The sequence below is a fragment of the Rhinopithecus bieti genome, unplaced genomic scaffold (assembly GCF_001698545.2).
Source record: "Rhinopithecus bieti isolate Rb0 unplaced genomic scaffold, ASM169854v2 scaffold_39586, whole genome shotgun sequence".
Classification (NCBI taxonomy): domain Eukaryota; kingdom Metazoa; phylum Chordata; class Mammalia; order Primates; family Cercopithecidae; genus Rhinopithecus; species Rhinopithecus bieti.
This window is the reverse complement of record NW_016816842.1, coordinates 1,722,959-1,735,782: the sequence shown is the minus strand read 5'-3', so window position 1 is coordinate 1,735,782 and position 12,824 is coordinate 1,722,959. Positions and strand designations below refer to the sequence as shown.

At 45.1% G+C, this 12,824-nt stretch overlaps 1 protein-coding gene and 1 long non-coding RNA gene across 9 annotated transcripts in view; one reads left to right on the top strand and one right to left on the bottom strand.

Annotated features, from left to right (window-relative positions):
- ROPN1 (rhophilin associated tail protein 1) overlaps positions 1 to 5,926 on the bottom strand; it is a 23,044-nt gene extending 17,118 nt beyond the window's left edge. For 2 of the 7 annotated variants that reach the window (XM_017855376.1, XM_017855378.1), the window contains exons 1-2: positions 5,705 to 5,926; positions 5,118 to 5,286 (exon numbers count right to left, since the gene is read on the bottom strand). The gene's annotated coding sequence lies outside the window, so the exon portion shown is untranslated. Of the gene's footprint in view, positions 1 to 5,117; positions 5,287 to 5,694 lie in introns of all 7 variants that reach the window. The other 5 variants (XM_017855382.1, XM_017855377.1, XM_017855381.1 and 2 more) reach the window with 3 other exon arrangements.
- A 52-nt stretch (positions 5,927 to 5,978) lies between these two features.
- Positions 5,979 to 12,824, top strand: part of LOC108517417 (uncharacterized) — a 35,852-nt gene continuing 29,006 nt past the window's right edge. For both annotated transcript variants that reach the window (XR_001882092.1, XR_001882093.1), the window contains exon 1: positions 5,979 to 6,216. This is a non-coding gene — a long non-coding RNA (uncharacterized LOC108517417). The remainder of the gene's footprint in view (positions 6,217 to 12,824) is intronic.

Genomic DNA, 12,824 nt, shown 5'->3' with positions numbered 1-12,824 from the left:
AAAAAAAAAAAAGAATTCAAAATATTTAAATTATACTTGAAATAAGTAATATTTATGCTTTGTGAAAATCTAAAATTGTAATTATTAAATAATGTTTCCAAAATTTTCCCTTTACTTACCAAATGCTTTTCAAAAACTTTATGTGATTTATTTAAAAATATTCTTAAGGACAGCCATATTTTCTTTGAAAACTGATTTGTTGTGGTCAAAAAGGCCTATAGTCTCCTTAAGTACTTTATGTATATTATTTATTTTCCATCATAAAAGGTAATGTAAAATTAAATATTAATAACTTTTATTAATATCTTAATATTATTACAAAAATGGTTTCCAAAGTCCTCAGGGACATACAGAAGTTCCTGAAATCACCACACAGTTGCAGAGGCAAGGCAGCTGTTGCAGGGAGCAGGGGTCCCTGATGGAGACCGTGTGTGCTGTTGCACTGGAGGTGGTGTTGGATGGGGGTGGGGTGCTGGCCGGTGCAAGTCCAGGTGACTTCTCTGTACCCTGCAAGCAGGAGTGGTTGCTCAGGGTGGAGGAGGATCTGCTATTCTCTGCATAGTGTTAGCACAAGGGCAGGTGTTGGCAGGGGTGGGGCTTGCTGGTTCTGTACCCACCAAGGCTCTGTCTGTAGTGGCAGTCAGTGAGGGTCAGCAGGGGTGGACTACACTCTTGTGTGCTGGTGGGACAAGTAAAGCAAAACCTGCCTTTGCAGACATGGGCCAGCAAAGTGATGTGGCTACTTGCTGTGGGCTCAGGGAAGCTGTAGTATGGGGAAGGAAAGTACTGGCTGCAGTATGCAGCCATAGGGGCCACCTTGCTGGAGCTCTCCACTGATCAGGCATGGTTTGCCAGTGCAGAATCTATGGTGTGGACCCCCAAGGCACCTGAGACTGCCCAGTAAGCAGGCATGGCCAGGCTGGGGCCTGGAAGAGGCCAGCAGACCAACGGGTGCTCAGATCAGACCAGCCGTATCTGACGAACAAGACCTCCCTGCAGAGATGAGGTCCAACAGTTCCCCTACAGCTAAAGTCTCTTATTGGAGCAAGTTGAGCCTGGTGGGATGGCCATCCCTGGCCATGCTGCACTACAAACACTCTCACACCAAACTCTCTGGGCTCCACATCATCTGGCTTGCTGCCCTACTTCTCTAAGCAGCTCTCCCTGCCACCTTACGTTTCTGTGTTGACTGATGGGTTCCCTCCTTCCAGGGTTCCAGTGGCCCCTGGTGAGAGCAGGTTGCTCCTCGCCAGTTCAACTCACTTGTTCCCCCAAAGCTGTTGTGGTTCAAAAATGAGCTTCAGGGTATGGCAGCCCATATGGGTTTCCCAGCTTTCTCCCCCTTCAGCCAAGCTTCTGTGCCTTCCCTCAGTCCACTGTCTGTGCCTTCCCTCTGAAGACATGTTAAAAGCACTCCAGTTGTCTCAGTTCCTCTGTGGGAGCTGTTCCACTTGTCTGCGTCTAGTTGGCCATCTTGTCCTCCAGTAAAATTTCTTAACCACTCATGTTTTTACATCACTCTGAAAAACATTTAATGGATCTTCATTTCTTTTCTTATAAAAATTATGCCGTTTGACTTTCAAGATCTCCACAATTTGTTTATTTGTATTAACTTTGCTTCTTCAACTGTGTTTCACAGAAGCCTGGATTTTTTTTCCATCCTGAGACAAATCCATGGCCAAGTCAACACAGCATTTGGATGCCAACAGCAATATTGTTAAGAGCAGTTCTACTTGACCTTGTCCTTTTTTTGAGTAGTAGTTTTTGGCTTTATTAGCAAATTTCCCAAACTTGCTTATATATCATGCTAGTATTACCTCTTGAAAGCATGAGTTCTACATGTTTATTATTTAACAAATGAATAGGTACCCCTTTTGGTTTATCTAAGCCATGCTCATATTTCAAAGATTTCCCCCATGTTCATTCACATCATCATCCATTCTAGGAACACATGGCCCATTTACACAGTGGCATGTAAACTATGTTATGTAAAGTTGTACAACATGGTTCCCTGATTTGGGGATCTGGTATACACACTTGGGTCCCCTTAGCCCTGTCTAATATAAGTGTATGAAAGTCTTATTAAGAGTAAGTGTCATAATACCCCACACCATTTTCATCTTTTACTTGTCCTTCCTACTTTTTTTTTTTTTTAAGATGGAGTCTCGCTCTGTTGCCCAGTCTGGAATGCAGTGGCATAAGCTTGGCTCACTGCAACTTCCACATCTTGGGTTCAAGCAATTCTCTTGCCTCAGCCTCCTGAATAACTGGGACTACAGATGCGTGCTGTCATACCTGGCTAATTTTTGTATTTTTAGTAGAGACGGGTTTTCACCATGTTGGTCAGGCTGGTTGTCCTTCCTACTTCTGATTTCATTATAGCATTTATGTGAGTCAGAGATTGAAAACATACAAACAAGGGCTCTGAGGGGTGAATGCACTATAGTTTCCAATATAAGATTAGGGTTATGTTTCTCTTCAGTTTCCATTACCATTCCTGATGATATTTGACATTGCACTGGCCTTTTCCAAAACAAAACATAGGGCTGCTATCCTTCATAGCTAGTTGTGGCATAACATCCAGAGGGCAGATGAAGCTATAGTGAAGAAGCACTCTTGACTGTGAGGCAGGAGTCCAGGATTTTGGCCCTGGGTCTATTTATGACTAATTATGTGATCCTTAGGAAATCATTAATCCAACAAAACTTATGTGTGTCACTGGAATTGTGCTGAATACTGGGATACATAAATAAATAAGTCACACACTCTGCTTCATGGAGCTCACAGTCTCATGGAAGAGAGTGACAGGAAAATCAGTGACTCAAATAAGGTATAATAAGCATCAAGAACCTGTACTAGATACAGAAGAACAGAAGAAAAACTCTTGGATGAGGCATCTAATATCTGGAGGTATTAGAAGGAGGTCAGAAAGTACTTTTCTAAGAGTGGTGATATCTGAACTGAGACTTGGAAAAACCTGGTTTGTTCATTGCTGTATTGCGAGCCCCCAGAAGAGTACCGGATACAGGGTAGGTATTCAGTAAGCATATGTGTACTTATGAGAGTAAGGAGAGAATTTCACGTAGCTAGAAGGACTTAGGCAAAGATGTGGGGTTGTCAGAAACATGATGAGTTCAGGGAACTGTAATTATGGAGCTCTAAAGTGGACAAAGCAGGAGTGGTTGGGCCTAAGGCTGGAAATATAGCTCAAGGTTTGGGCTTTTGAATTTTTTCTTGAAGGCAGTGGGGAGCCACTAGAAAATTTAAGCATAAGAGTCACACAATCAGTTTAGCTTGAGGTGCCAGTTACCAATTTTTGCTTCTCAGCTCCAAATTCACCTTGTATTGCCTCCTCCACAAAAATTAAACTAGGTCCTTTAACATTTTTTCCCTTGCCGGTTGTCATAAGGAGTAGCTTTGTTAGGACAGAGCACTGGAAGGACTGGATGAGGAAGAGGTTTCTCTCAGGAATTTAGGTATGCTCTTCTTGCTAGGCTCCAGGAACTTGTAGTTTCTCCTATGCTGGGATCCTGTAGCAGACAGCTTTTCCAGCATCTGGTTCATGCAGTGTGTGATCTCTTGAGTGCCCAACTGCTGGAGTACACAGTGGCCATCAGTGCCCCATGGCTAGCAGTGTCCCCTGGCACCTCTCTTGGGAAGCTCTATAGCAGAGTGCTGTCAGTGAGTTACCTTTTAGTGAATGACTTCTCTGGTGTTTCAGAGAGTAAATTTTGCCTGCCTGGTACCTCAGCAAATTTCTCTGCTCTCCAGCCAGCTGTGGCCATCCCCTCTGCACCAAGCTCTGGGAAAGGTTTCTTCCTTGAGTGATCTATCTTGGGGGTAGCGATTGCCCCTTATATCTGTGATTCCTGTATATTTTAGATCTCTCCTGACATATTAGCCAATCCTTCATTACTCCAATCCCATCATTAACAATTCTTTATATTGAACTTCTCTTGTTAAAATTATTATATGCTCAAAAAATTACTATATGATTGATTTCTCTTTGTTGGACTCTGAAACACACATTGACTAACAGTTGTGTGGATGAGCTGAAGAGAGGATGGTGAAGCTTCAGGCAGGGAGCCTGGTTAGGAGAATATGGCAGCACTTTTGACAACTCTCAGGAGCTTCACTGCCTTGAAGTCATTGCAATAGGGAGGGATAAAAGAGACAGGTATTTAGGAGATAGGATATACAGGATTTGGTAACTACTGAAGGAGGAGGAGGAAGAGAAAGAGGAGGTGGAAAAGAAGGTGGAGAAGGAGGAGGAGGTGAAGGACAGAAAAGTCTAGAGTCACTATCAGTTTTCAAGCTTGGATCACTGGGTGCACAGTGGTGGTACCCTTGTAGAAATGGAAAACACTGAAGGAGGGTCAGGTCAAATTATCCCCCCATGTTCCCATTTACTTTCAGGAGTTCCATGCACTTCTGAATCACAAAGAGTTGAAATCATAGACTCTCTGAGTTGAAGAGGCACCAAAGCCCAGCTTTTCTGTCTTTGGGCAATAAGGGCCATTTGTTCACATCAAAGAAGTGGGAGAAAGGTCCATTCTATCTTAACATTTCTCAATTCTAACATTTTGTAAAGTTCTTTTCCATATTTAAATCTCTTGATATCGTAGGCCTTCTTCAATTATACATTCCAGAGCTCATCCATACCCCCAACTCTTCCAATTCAATACATTTCCTCTTAAGTGAAACCTACATGCCTCTCAATGTGAAATAGCAGGCCAACATATAACCTACCAAGTGCTGAAGAATGTAGGTCTTAAAATAGACTATAGTCTTGTTTCAGGGATCTCTCACTTGGTTTTATTGGTATGGGCTAAACAGGGCTTCCGTTTCATAAATGAAAGTCTCCAGTTACATGAATGAAAGGCTCCAGGTCAGAATCTCAGAGGGTTTCTATGAGTGTCACTTGGAACCAAGCACAGGCAACTGCACATCCCTGTTTGGGTTTGGAATTGGAGGTGGTGGGTTTGGGATGTGGTTACTCTTGTTTGGAATGCATTCTCCGCCTCTTAACAGGTTAATTCTTCCTTTGGAGGTCTGCTCAACCTTCCCTGACCACCCTGTCAGTTCCATTGCACGTACCCTTTGAGAGCATCACTTACCTATCGTTGCTGTGATTCTTTGAGTAACGTGTGCCTCTCCCAGTAAACTCCACGGCAGGACTGGTCAGGTTTTGCTCACCACACCATCCCAGTGCCTAGCCCAGTGCCTAGAACTTAGTGTTCAATCGATACTAGTGAAAATGAACGCATGATAGCAGTCCGTGAGGTGCTAGGTATAAAAGAAAGCGTGATAGTCTGTGAAGTGCTACGTATGCCCATTGGTCCACCTGACAATTCTCCCAAAGTTATTTTTATATCCCTGTTGCTGATGAAAAAGCAGAGGTGTGGCTCCTCCGTGGAGGGCTCTGATTCCAGACTCTTGAGTCTGCCTATCACTGTCCTCCGGGTAAGAAACCGTATAATAGTATTCTGGGTACAAAATACGAACACAAATTGGCCAGAAAGCCATAATCCCCAACAGTCACGTTCTCTTGAAGATCTTGCCTTCCCCTTGCTCTGTGAACAAGAAGAGGCTCAGAAGCCAGGGGGCGTCCTGCAAGGCTCCTTGCTCAGACCAGTGCAGCCCTCGAGGCGCTCAGAGACCTGCCCTCCCTCCACTTCCCCTCGGGGTGGCTACCTCAGGCTACCTCAGGCTCGCTCCCAAACCGGCTGTCTGGCCTCAGGCGAGAGGTGTGGGGAGAGACCCAGTGCCTCACACCCTTCTTCTCAAGAAGAGCAGTAGAACCTCGGCCGGGAGGGCAGCAGCGGCCAGGGGTGACAGCAGCGGTGGGGCACGACTGCCGTTAGCGTTAGACGTTAGCGCTCCGCCTTCGCCTGGCAAACCCTGCGCGGGCTCCGCTGCCAGGTCACCCGGGGTAGGGCCGGGTGCGACGTCACAGAGCCGCCCTGCCCCTCCTGCAGCGGCGGGTTCCCAGGGTCCCGCTAGGGCGCTGCTGGGGGAAGCTGAAAGCTGCTTTTGGCTTTGCTGTTGGTGGAAGGACCAGATGGCCTGGAGGGTTAAGGACAGGGCTGGGGGCCTTAGGAAACCCGGGCTGGGGGCTTTGGGGATGGGACGGAATGTGTAGCCATCGACCGTGCGCTTTTGTAGGGGAGAGAGCGGAAGTGGAACTCGATCTTTCGGCTTGTGGAAAGTGGACAGGTGAGAAGTCCTGGGGAATCATAGTAACAACACTTCTTACAGTGCGTTTTTTGGTGCCAGGAATTGTTCTAAGTGCATTACACACGTACTCATTTCATCCTTACTGTCACCCCATGAGGCAAGTACTATTGTTATCCCCATTTTTACAGATGAGAGAACAGCCCAGAGAGGTTAAACTTGTCCAAGATGTCAGCAAGTGATAGAGTCAGGATTTGAACCTGGGTTGCATGGTCCCAGATACCTCACTCTTGACCTTATGATGCTAAGAAAGGGGGATGGAGTGGATAGGAACAGAGCCTGAGATGCCTGGGGACCACAGGGAAAGATAGACAATGCTTACTGGGTAGAATGTGGTCACTGTGCCAGGGCACTTTTACAAACATGATGACATCAAGGTCTCACAGTAAACTCTGAAGGTGGGTACTACCTTCGCTTTGGAAATAAAAAACAGGCTCAAGGCTTCGAGTAATTTTGCTTGTGATCAAACAGCTGGCAGTAGGGCCCAGCGCCCAGCTTGACTCCAGGTCTTCTGATTTTAAGACTGTGTGTGTGTGTATGTGTGTATGTGTGTGTGTGTGTGTGTGTGTGTGTTTTGAGACAGGATCTTGCTCTGTTGCCCAGGCTGGAGTGCAATGGGGTGATCATGGCTCACTGCAGCCTCAATCTCCTAGGTCTAAGTAATCCTCCCACCTCAGCCTCCCAAGTAGCTGAGACTACAGTGCTTGCCACGATGCCAGGCTAATTTTTACATTTTTATAAACGAGGTTTTGCCATGTTGCCCAGGCTGGTCTTGAACCCCTGGGCTCAAGTGATCCACCCAGGTTGGTCTCCCAAAGTATTGTGATTACAGGTTTGAGCCACCGCACCTGGCCTCAAGACTGTACTTTTTAAGCACCCAAGGAGGCAAGAAAAGCCCCATCTTTCTCTGCTACACCCCGTGTCACTTCACACCTATTTTAAAACTGCCCATTGCATCATCTAATCCTTCAGTCCATTTATACTACAGTGTGTATTAGTCTAAATAGATTAGTTCACCCAGGGCCTTCAAAGCTTTCTCTGGTTGTGAGATGAAAGCCTTTGTCTCTCAAAGCAATTTTAAGCATCAGTGAACAAGTGGGGGGACTAGATTTTTGGGTTATGCATGCAGAAAGCTTTTCACAGCCTGCTGTCATCCATTTGTAAAGAGGCCACTCTGCTGGCATTTGTCAAAATTCTACAGGTACTTGGACATCTGAAGAATCCTGGATGGTCTGGGAATGGCCACTGCCCATAGGACAAGATCTGGGGATGAAAGAAACCCAGTCACTGGCTATCACCTGCCTTTCTGAGGCCTCTGTGGAGGGGCTGCCAGGTGTTGGTATAGGCACCTGACCAACAGGGTGTGCCTTAGGTTGGGAGGGAGAGGCTGGAGGCTTGAGGGCTACAGGTGCATCTTCCAGGATAACAAGAATGCTCTGGCCACTGGGATCTGTTCTGTATATGCACATGGGACAAAGGTGTGCCAATCTCTTCCTGATTTTATGCAGAGTAAATAATGCTGACAGGAATGAATAATATGATCTTTGTGCAGAAGAAGGGGTTTTTCAGACAAAGCAGTAGCAGCTGGAGAGAAGATGAAATAGAATAGAATTTTAGTGTAGCAGGTTAAACACAAGGGAGGAATTTCATGGCACTGTCTGACTGAGGTGATTTGATGTCTGTCTGTAGGAGGCCAGGTTGAGAGCATAGGTTAGATTATCCTTGATCTGCTGGCCAATAAATATAACAGGATACAGTCAGGAGAATATAATTTTACAGGGAAATGATAATAACACAATTCAGGAAAGTTGCTTTCTTCTAAAACAGAGGTAAGATTAGAGAGGGAGGAGCACACAGATGTTACTGGTAGTGGTCTAGCTCTTGGGGTGGATGGTGGGTTCATGGGTGTTTATTATGTTTCAGTAAAAAAATCTGTCTTAAATATTACAATAAAATATTTTGTTACATAAAATCTTTTATCAAGTAGGTTACATTGTTTTCTGCTATTTTCTTGTACAAATGAATATTGACTACATCCTTTCTCATCATTTCCCTTTTCTACTAGATAATTCCCGTCAACATAAAAACATGCTTCTCCCATCATTTTCCTCTTCAGCTTTGACCCTTTTCTCTGCTTCCCTTTATTGCCAAGTTCTTTAAAAGAGTTGCCCATACCTGTCACCTCTAATTTTTCTCTTCTAAATTTCTTTTGAATCTACTTGAACCAGGCTTTCATCCCCATCACTCCACTGAAGTGACTTGTGTCAAGGTCCCCAATGACATGCTGTTAAATCCAACATCATCTGTCAGCCTCGGCTCAACCTATCAGCAGCATTTGACCCTGTTGATCACTTTCACATGCTTGAAACACTTTCTTTCCTTGGATTCCGGACATCACACTCTTGGTTTTTCTACTTCCTCATTGGCTGTTCTTTCTCAGTCTCTTTTGCTTGTTCTTCCTCCTCTCCCTGACACTTTAATCTTGGAGTGCCCCAGGATTTACACTTGAACTTCTCTATCTACTTGCACTCTCCTTTTGATCTCATCCAGTTTCATGTTTTGGATATTACATTTATGTCTTCAGCCCTAATCCTTCCCTAAACACCACATTAGAACATCCAACTATCTACTCTGCACCACTGGATGTCTAATAGGCTTCTCAGATTTAACACACCCCAACTGCACTCCAAGATTCCTCTCCAAACCAGCTCCTCTAAGCTTCCCCATAGCAGCAAATGGCAACTGTAAATTCCAGTTCCTCAGGCTAAAAACCTTGGTATTATCCTTGGCTGCTTTTTCTCTCACACCTTAAATCCAATCAGAGCAAGTGCTATTGGCTGTATCTGCAAGTCATTCAGAATTGGAGCAGTTCTCTCCACTTCCATCACGTTGGTCCAAGCAAACCTCATCTCTTACCCGGACCACTGCAATGGCTTCCTAACCCATCTCCCTGTTTCCGCCCTTCCCTTCCCGTGGTCTGTTCTCATCACAGCTGCCTGATCAAATTACTGAAAACCTAAGACTGATCATGTCATTCCTCTGTTTAGAACCCTCAGTGGCTCCCACCTTGTGCAAGTAAAAGTCGAAGTAACCCACAGGCCCTTAAACTCTCTGAACCCATCATTTTCTCTTTTCTCCTTCCTCACTTCCCTCCAGCCACGCTGGCCATCTTATTATCCCTCAGAAAGGCCAGACCCTCTCCTGCCTCAAGACTTGTGCACTTGCATTTCGTCTGCCTGGAACATGATTTCCTCAGGTATCCACATGGTTCACTCCTTAACACCTTCGGTTTTGTATCCAAATGTGACCTTCTAAGGGAGTCTTGTCTGACTCTTTTAAGTTGAGCACCAATATCCCTTCCAACTCCTCCCTTGCTTTATAGTCAGTACATGCTATGTATTTTTAAATTTTTGTTTTATTGATTTCTCTATTTTTTCACTGGAGTGCATGGGATTCTGTTTGTTTTAGTCACTGCTATATTTCGGGAGCCTAGAACAGAGCTGTGCACATAATAGGCACCATCAATATTTGTTTACTGAATTAAATTCTCCTTTTTTTCTCTCCTTCCACCTTGCTTCCCCTTCCTTTCTTCTTCTAAGAGGCCCTTCTGAAAAATGATACTTCAGCGTCCTTCAGCTTTGCATGTTCAGTATCTTAGGGACTAAAGTTCTATGTGGCCAAGTAACTACAGGTCTGGCACCAGAGAGTGGAATCCTGACTGCCTTCTCTACTATCTCAGCCTTATAACAAATATCAACTGTCTCATACTAGCTGTGAGCTCAGAAAGTCAGTTATCCCTATCCTGTGTGGCTTATATTTTGGCTCACTTTCCCCAGATTGTAAGTGTGCCATTTCGTAGGAGGAAACCGAGAGTGACCCTATCCCACCTGCTGCTTGGATCATGGTGAGGCTGGGGCTGAGCAGTCATGATGGGTACACCATACTCGGGACCTTGGCTCAGGTTCAGCACAATTCTCGGATTTAGCTGTGGGGTGTGGTTGTTAGACTCCCTGTGGAGCTAATCTACCCTGTGTACATAAACTCCTTTCACATATACATTTGTTTTCTTTTGCTGCATTGCAAATTACCACATACTTAGCAGCTTAAAACAACACTGATTTATGATCTGTTTCCATAGGGCAGGAGTCTGGGTAGATTAGCTTGGTCCTCCACTAAGGGTCTTGCCAGGCTAAAATTCAAGTGTTGGCTAGGGCTGTGCTCTCAAAAGAGGCTTAGTATCCTCTTCCATATTCATTGGTTGTTGGCAAAATTCAGTTCCTTGCAGATGTAGGACTGAAGTCCCTGTTTTCTTGCTGGCTTTTGGCCAGGGATTGCTCTCAACTCCTAGAAGCCACTTTTACGTCGTAGTTCCATGGCCCTGGAATGTCAGTTTACAACACTGATGTTTGCTTTCTTCCAGGCCAGCAGAGGCATCTGTTGTGTTTCTTTTGTCTGTTTGTTAAGGCTCACCTGATTAGGTCAGATCCACCCAGGATAATCTCCCTTTTGACTAACTCAAAGTCAACTGATTAGGGACCTTAATTACATCTGAAAGTTCTCTTTTGCCACATAATATTCATCACAGGAATGATATCTTCTCATATTCATGAACCTCACCCACACTTACAGGGATGATGAGATTATACAGGGCATGTACACCAGGGGGTAGAAGTGTTGGAGGCCATCTTAGAATCCTGCCTACCACAATATGCCTCTTTGTGAAAGAAAATGATGGGGAAGGTCCGTCATCTCTCTTCAGAGTTGAAACCATTGGGATGACAAGTACAGGTACTCATTGTGGTTCTGGATCCCCTCCTCTTCCTGCTACCTCTGTGTGTAGTCTTTTTCCAGAACCTAGAAGGGCAACACCTCCTATAACCACTCAGTTATGAAGAACAAACCACAAAATTTCACATAAATGAAAATGTCTACCTAATCAAAGTCTACTTCTTTAAGGACCTGAGTAATTGGGGGTAAAAAAAGGAGAATATTTACCACTGGGAAGTGGGGTGAGTTGTCTGGACACAGTTCCTTCCTTCCTGACACCTGTGTCTTCTGTGGCTGCTCTGATTCTCCTTAGGACTCCCTCCTACGCTGTGTGGCACCTTCGCATACATTAGAAAAAGGTGGTCGCTCAGGGGCAGACATAGCCCCTTGGGCATATGGCCTGAAAAGTAGGGTAGGAGCTGAACTTCAGCCCACTCTCACCCCTCAGAAAACTGCCTGGTTTTCCTGCCTCCAGAGCCTTCTATTTCTATCCCACATTATTCATCTTCTAAATATGCGCAACACTCCCTTGCTCCCCACCATCACCATAAAAAAAAAAAAAAAAAAAGAGAAAAGAAAAGAAAACCTCCTCAGTCTTTGGATTTCTCTCTATCTTCCCTTCATGAAAACTCCTATCCTACTATGGATAGAAGTTTTCCAGCGAGCTGTCTGCGTGGATGACTCAGATCTACACTTAAAGTCTCAACCTCCCTGCTCAACTCAGTCCCTTGTCCAAATGTCCTGGACTTCATTCAAACAAGTTCACAAGGGGCACACCATCTTCCCCAGGGCCAGCCTCAGACATTCGTAGTGTTGTCAGTGGAGACATCCTCCTCCCTCTTATCCCACTACAAACCTAAGAATCACCCTTAGCCACTCCCCTCTGCCTTTCCTCACATATCCCATAGAAGGTGAGGGCCTTCTCACCTACAGGTCCCGTGCCTTTGTCCATTTCTTGCCAGTCTCACTGCTCCACACTGATCTAAGCCCATACCTGCCACCTCTAGAATGTAAGATGCTAACATCTTACATTCACACTGTGTTTCTACAATTTTCTGATCATGGGGTCCTCTGTTTCCTGTCCCAGTGGTTCTCAACTTAGGGGTAGTTTTGCATCTCTAGGGTATATTTGGCAATGTGTGATAACATTTTTGGTTATCACAACTGGGAGTGGGCTGCTATTAGCATACAGAGGGTAGGGGTCAGGGCTGCTGCTAAACATCCTACAAAGGAGAGGACAGTCCCCCAAACAAATAATTATCCTACCCCAAATGTCAGTTGTGCTGGGATAAAGAAACTCTGACCTATGTCAATTCCTCCAAACTTCCTGAATGTTACAGCCTTACTCTTCTTAAGAAAACGTACTGTGCACATACTGCCTCCTCACTGGAAAAAAATTATTTCCCATTTCCTATATGCACATGTCTACTTCTGCTTAAGATGATCTCCCCCTTCCTTTTCTATGCCAATATGTCTTTGCTTTCTCTTAAGGCCCGTAGCAAGCTCTCCAGCCTGTGTGCTGGGCTAGCCTCCATTTGTCCTGCTAGGGTCCATTCTGTAGTCTTCTCTAACCTAGTGCCTGCACCAGAATTGTATCTCATGGGCTTCCTTGCTGTCTAGTAGCCGGTTGGATTTGGCCTATTGGAGGTATCAGCAGGTGATCAGACATTGGGTACTTATTTCCCAGCTCCCAAACTGAGCTTCTTGCCTTGCATCCATAGCCTCAGCTACTGTTTGGCACCCCATCTTCCATGGAACCAGTTCTCATTGGCTCCAATAACATCATTTCCTGCCTTGCCCTTTCAGGTCTAGGGGTGGTTACG